General features: G+C 41.2%; 1 pseudogene; it reads left to right on the top strand.

Annotated features, from left to right (window-relative positions):
* The first annotated feature begins 1,259 nt into the window (after positions 1-1,259).
* Positions 1,260-2,666, top strand: LOC103019979 (serine/threonine-protein phosphatase 2A 56 kDa regulatory subunit epsilon isoform-like; annotated as a pseudogene).
* The last annotated feature ends 3,271 nt before the right edge of the window (positions 2,667-5,937 follow it).

Genomic DNA, 5,937 nt, shown 5'->3' with positions numbered 1-5,937 from the left:
CTAACTCCTGCACCACCTCATGGTTACTCTCCCTTTTGGGGACTCATGGCAGGGATAGGATAAAGGAAGCCTGGATCAGAGCCACTGTCCTGCCAAAAAGAGATCTAATTTAAATGTGACCAGGAGGACCACTGGAAGGATGAATGCCACCTGTATGGGCAAAGTCTACTGACCCTACCCAATATAAAAACAAGAGGGCCACTGGAAGTGGGACTGCCCCAGTCTCGAAGGGGACACAGGGTTTCCAAGGCAATAATAGCTAAGAAGACCAAAGACTGACAAGGCCCAGGACACTCCTTGGCTCCCAAAGGACACCTGGTCATTTCTCCTGAGAAGGCTAAGGGAACCCTTGATGCGGTAGGTAGGAAAGTTAGATGCAGCCTACACTGTGCTAACTGATTTCCCTGGACCCTTGTTCCCAGTTCTATATGATAATGGAAATCAATGGAAGGTCCCAAACCAAGCAATTCCCCACGTCAGCTGCTTGCTAGGAAATTTGACCTTTGCACATCATTTTCTGCTCATATCTGAGTGCCCCATCCCCTATTGGGAAGGGACTACTTGCTTACTAATTTCCAGATAATAGTCCAATTTGGAGACCCTCACAGAGAAAGCATCCACCAAGAAAAATGATTGCTCTTGACTGTGGGAACCTATCTCAGTCCCTAATCAGAGGTGGTTTCCACTCCATAATGTTCCTCAAGTGAACCCTGCTCTCTGGAACACTGAGGTCCCTGACAGAGCTAGTATCTCTGGCAAGACTACCTTTAAGAGTGGGACCACATGAGGCTGAAGGCAAGCCTCCTGAGATCAAAGGCCAAGGTGAGGGCCATAATTAAAGAACTATTTAGGCCAGAAGTTTCGGTTGCGCGTGTGCCATGGACTCAGCTGCCCGGTGATATTGATAATAGGAGAGAGAAAGGGGCATTGACGGGGACCCACCGCGGGCACCGAACGGCGGCTCTGGCAGCGGCAGCTCCAGCCCCAGCGGCTCCCTCTTCTCCTTCCTTCTCCTCCTGTTGCCGCTGCGGATCCAGTCTTCTTCTCTCCCTTTCCCCCTCCCCTCATCGTCGCTGCAGCCGCCGGGTAGGGGCAACAAGCAGAGGCGCCGCCCGCCGGGAATGTGAGCGAGGAGCCACCGGCGGAGCCGCAGCGGGGTCGGTGCCGATTTGATGGGACGGGCCCGCGGGGGAGGATCGTGAGGCCGCCGCCGCCGCCGCCGCCGCCGGAGCGCTGAGGTTCAGGTCCGGCCGTGAGGCCTAGAGGCGCCGCTGCCGCGGAACCGGAGGGACGCCGCGCCGGACAGCCGTCGCCCCGGGCTCCCTGCCGCTGTCCGGACCTCCCCCCGCAAGTCCCGGTCCCGCCCCCCGCCCACCGCTGCGGCCCTCTCTCCCGTCTCCCGCCCCTCCGAAACCACAGATCATCTTCGGATTCTTGTCCAGAAGCTTCAAGTAGGGATTTGTCCTCAGCATCAACTACTCCTCCATCAGTGGATAAAGTAGACGGATTTTCTCGGAAGTCCGTCAGAAAAGCCAGAGAGAAGAGGTTGCAAAGTTCCTCACAGTTTAGGTCTCAAGGCAAGCCTATTGAGTTAACACCTCTGCCGCTGCTAAAAGGTGTCTTGCAATATATTCAGAACTCTCCCTCCTAGTGACAGCAATGAATTTGATCCAGAAGAAGATGAACATACCCTTGAGGCATCGTGGCCACACTTACAGCTTGTATATGAGTTTTTCATACGATTTTTGGAAAGCCAAGAATCCCAACCCAGCATTGCCAAAAAATACATAGATCAGAAATTTGTATTACAGCTTTTGGAGCTGTTTGACAGCGAAGACCCTCGGGAACGGGACTACTTAAAAACAGTCTTACACAGAATTTATGGCAAGTTTCTTGGTCTTAGAGCATTTATGTGAAAACAGATTAACAATATTTTTCTAAGGTTTGTTTATGAAACAGAACACTTCAATGGTGTAGCTGAACTGCTGGAAATATTAGGAAGTATTATCAATGGCTTTGCTTTACCTCTTAAGGCAGAACACAAACCGTTTCTGGTGAAAGTGTTGATCCCTTTACACACTGTCAGGAGCTTATCACTCTTCCATGCCCAGCTGGCATATTGCATAGTACAGTTTCTGGAGAAAGATCCTTCACTCACAGAACCAGATATTAGGGGATTAATGAAATTTTGGCCCAAAACATGTAGTCAAAAAGAGGTCATGTTCCTTAGGGAGCTGGAAGAAATATTGGATGTGATTGAACCTTCACAATTTGTTAAAATCCAAGAACCTTTGTTTAAACAAATTGCCAAGTGTGTCTCTAGCCCCCATTTTCAGGTGGCAGAAAGGGCACTCTATTATTGGAATAATGAATACATCATGAGTTTGATAGACGAAAACTCTAATGTCATCCTTCCCATCATGTTTTCCAGTCTTTATAGGATTTCAAAAGAACATTGGAATCCGGCTATCGTGACATTAGTGTACAATGTGTTGAAGGCGTTTATGGAAATGAACAGCACCATGTTTGATGAGCTGACAGCCACATTCAAGTCAGATCGTCAGCGTGAGAAAAAGAAAGAAAAGGAGAGTGAAGAATTGTGGAAAAAACTGGAGGATCTGGAGTTAAAGAGAGGTCTTAGACGTGATGGGATAATTCCAACTTAACAAAAATAATGACAACATCCTGTGGAGTCACACATTTATGTAGTAGAAGATGGAGCAGCAGTTTTCTTTATTGTGCAACTTTACAGTAGATTTCACATTTGTTTCATTATTACAACAGCACTGCATATACCTGTCTCTAAGTAAAGGAAAAAGAAATAAGGACTTCAGTCCAAAGTTTGGACAGTAGATGGACTTCTCAGAACTTGGTAAACATAATCATTGTTCTAACCCCCTTTAAAAAAAAAAAAACAGTCTTCAAAGATCTGTCAATGAAATTTGTATATTAAAATTCCATTTTTGGGAGTTCCTTATTTATCATTAGCAGAGAGTATGAAACAATTTTCAAATGTGAACCATCTTAAATTTAGCTTGTCTTTCTGCTAAGCTGTTAAGTGTATTTATAGTAAAGGAAGGGGGAAAAAAAGACTGTCATTTCCTTATAAGTTTGTATAACATCCTCCTCTGGGTAACTTGACTGTAATTTGACATCTTTTCCTTTTGCACATCTTCATGAGTTGAATGTCCACGTGGAATGGGGCCGTGAATTATAAAGGTCCCTGATAAAAGTTTTGTTCACTGGAGTGAACATCTTTCCAGTAATCAGGTAGTCCTGGTACTCCTTTAGTTTTAAAATTAGGAGTAAAAGAGAGCAGGTGATGAACATAGTAGGGAAGGGAATTTTGGATTCACGCATCAGTTTATGGTGACTCCAAATCAATGTCTTGAATCCTTTGAAAACAGGCACTGGGACATCATAGGGTTCAGTACCTGACCAGTACTAGTTATGTACGTCATTGAACACACAAACCAGAGATGTTATAGAAATGTCAGAAGACATACTTTTGGACCATTTAGAAATAAGGAAGACAAACACTAAACAGTACAACCATGAAATTGATCACCAAGATTGCGAATCTAATTGGGAATAGAGTTGAGCAAACAGCTTGGACTGTTTGGAGTTGTTGCCTTACTTTTTAATATGTATTTATAAAGTATTCCAGCAAAAGAAGATGAAGCCTCGGGGAAAAAACAAACGTATTACAGTGTTTTTTGTAGATTCTCATTCTATATCCCATCACAGCGCCAGCCCTGTTTTTAGCCAGAAAGGATTCAGGAAAAAACATTATTATGCATTCTGAATTGAATGTGTATTCCTAACTACTGTATTTGTTACCAAAAGTGGTTCTACAAATGCTACTGAAAAAATCTGGAAATTCCTAATGTCCTGAGTATTAATAATAAAGTTTAAAAATGCTTTTATTTAAAAAAAAAAAAAAAGAACTTTTTAAACCCAGGGAGAATCCTCAAAAGTGTTTGTTAATAAATTTCCAAAATGGAAGGCCACTGGTCTGACTAAATTAACCATAGCTGATATTCAGAACTTGTTAGGAATTGGGTGGGCATGCCTTCTCTCCTAAGCTGAATAAGATAAAGTAAAGCATTCCAACATAGGTGAATGGGTGTTTTAGTCCTTTGATATCATTGAGCTGGCCACTCAATTCTTTGTGGGGGGGGGGGGGGGAGGGCAGGAACTGTCCTTGTTTTACAAATCTAGACTTTTCAGGACCAGAGGTGTAGCTCCAGGAATAATCCATAGCTCACCAATTTTTTTTTTTTTTTTTTTTTACCATTTCTCAAACCTCCCCAACTTATCTTAAGAGGCTTGTAAGTATTGAGAAAAAACAAAACAAAACAATTTTTTTTTTTCTGGCCTTAAGGGAACAAAGTCATCCTCCTAGGAAAAATTTGCCTCTCTCTTCCTATGCTTTTAAAATGCAAATATTATAACTGGTCCTCTCCAGGAACAATCATCTCCCACGTCTTTTTATAATGCAAATTTCAGAAAAATGGGTAGGTAATTTAGAACTTCACTTGTCAAGAACAAACAGAAATCTTAAGTATCTTTCCCATAAATACTAGTAAAAATGATTTCACCATCTAGACAGGTGCCTTGATTTGTTTCATCTGCCAGAAATCCAATTGAATCCAACCTCTTTTGTAAGTGATGGGTTTTACATTGTTGTACCTGACTCATGGCTGAAATTTTGGAATGGGAAATATGAGCTCTTTGTTTATGTATTTGTATGTATCTTATAATACTTCTTTTGTACCTAGGCTTACTGAAGGTCAAATAAGACCTTATATCTGTTGATATATTTTGTCAACATGGGGAGTATAGTAAGCCCCCTACATATGAATGAGTTCTGTTTCCAGAGCACGTTTGTAAGTCCAATTTTTTTTGTAAGTCCAACAAAGTTAACCTAGATACCCAACTAACACAATCAGCTATATAGTACTGTACTGTAATAGGTTTATAACACTTTTCACACAAAAAACAAACACAAAAATAAACCATTTTTAATCTTATAGTACAGTACCTTGAAAAGTACAGTAGTATGGACAACAGCTGGCATACAGGGGCTGGGATGGAGTGAACAGGCAAGAAGAGTTACTGACTGGAGAAAGGAGAAGATGTAGGAGATGGTAGAGCTGAAAGATCATTAGCAATAGGAGATGGAGGGCAAGTTGCAATTTCACTCACGCCTGACGTTAATGGAACGCACGTTCGCATCTTTAAAAGTTCACAACTTGAAGGTTCGTATGTTGGGGACTTACTGTAAATGTAAATGATATAAGAGATTTTAGGTAAACTCTATAAGAATAATTATATTTTTGGAATGTCTATCTAAAATAGTCTCTCCAGATTTTGGTAACTTTAAACTAAGTTAAATGGTGGTAAATCATCGACTATCTGGGTCATTTCAAATAGGACAAAATGTTGGAATATTAATTACTGGGTGGGTCTAAGTTTGTCTACCTTTGTCTTCTTAGGAGAGGAAAACTAAAACATAAGTTTTCCAGTCAGGAAATGTTGTTATGACAAACAGTTTACAGTTATTTGTTGCTTGCTAGAGATCAAGGTTTTTAAGGATTAAAAGTATAACATGGGTAATTAAAGCTACTAAAAATAAGAAGTATTTCAATATGCCAGGGAAGTAAGATATGTTTTCAGTAAAAGAAGGTATGAGGAATAGAATGTATTTGTTAAAGGGAAAAGAGAGTAATTTGTCCTGGAGCTGATTTTTTCATAATGAAAAAAAAAATACGGGACAAAATAATATGGATACAGAAAGTTGTAGAAGGTTTGTGGAAAAGGAACTCTGAGGCATCTCAGAGTGATATTAAATTAATTAGGATTATTTGGTATGTTAAATTACATGGGAAACCTTGTCAAATAAGTGATAAGCCTTGTCAGATTACATTGTGGGTA

This window comes from Balaenoptera acutorostrata, chromosome 18 (assembly GCF_949987535.1).
Source record: "Balaenoptera acutorostrata chromosome 18, mBalAcu1.1, whole genome shotgun sequence".
NCBI classification, from domain to species: domain Eukaryota; kingdom Metazoa; phylum Chordata; class Mammalia; order Artiodactyla; family Balaenopteridae; genus Balaenoptera; species Balaenoptera acutorostrata.
The sequence above is the reverse complement of the archived record's forward strand: the minus strand, read 5'-3'. Positions and strand labels throughout refer to the sequence as shown.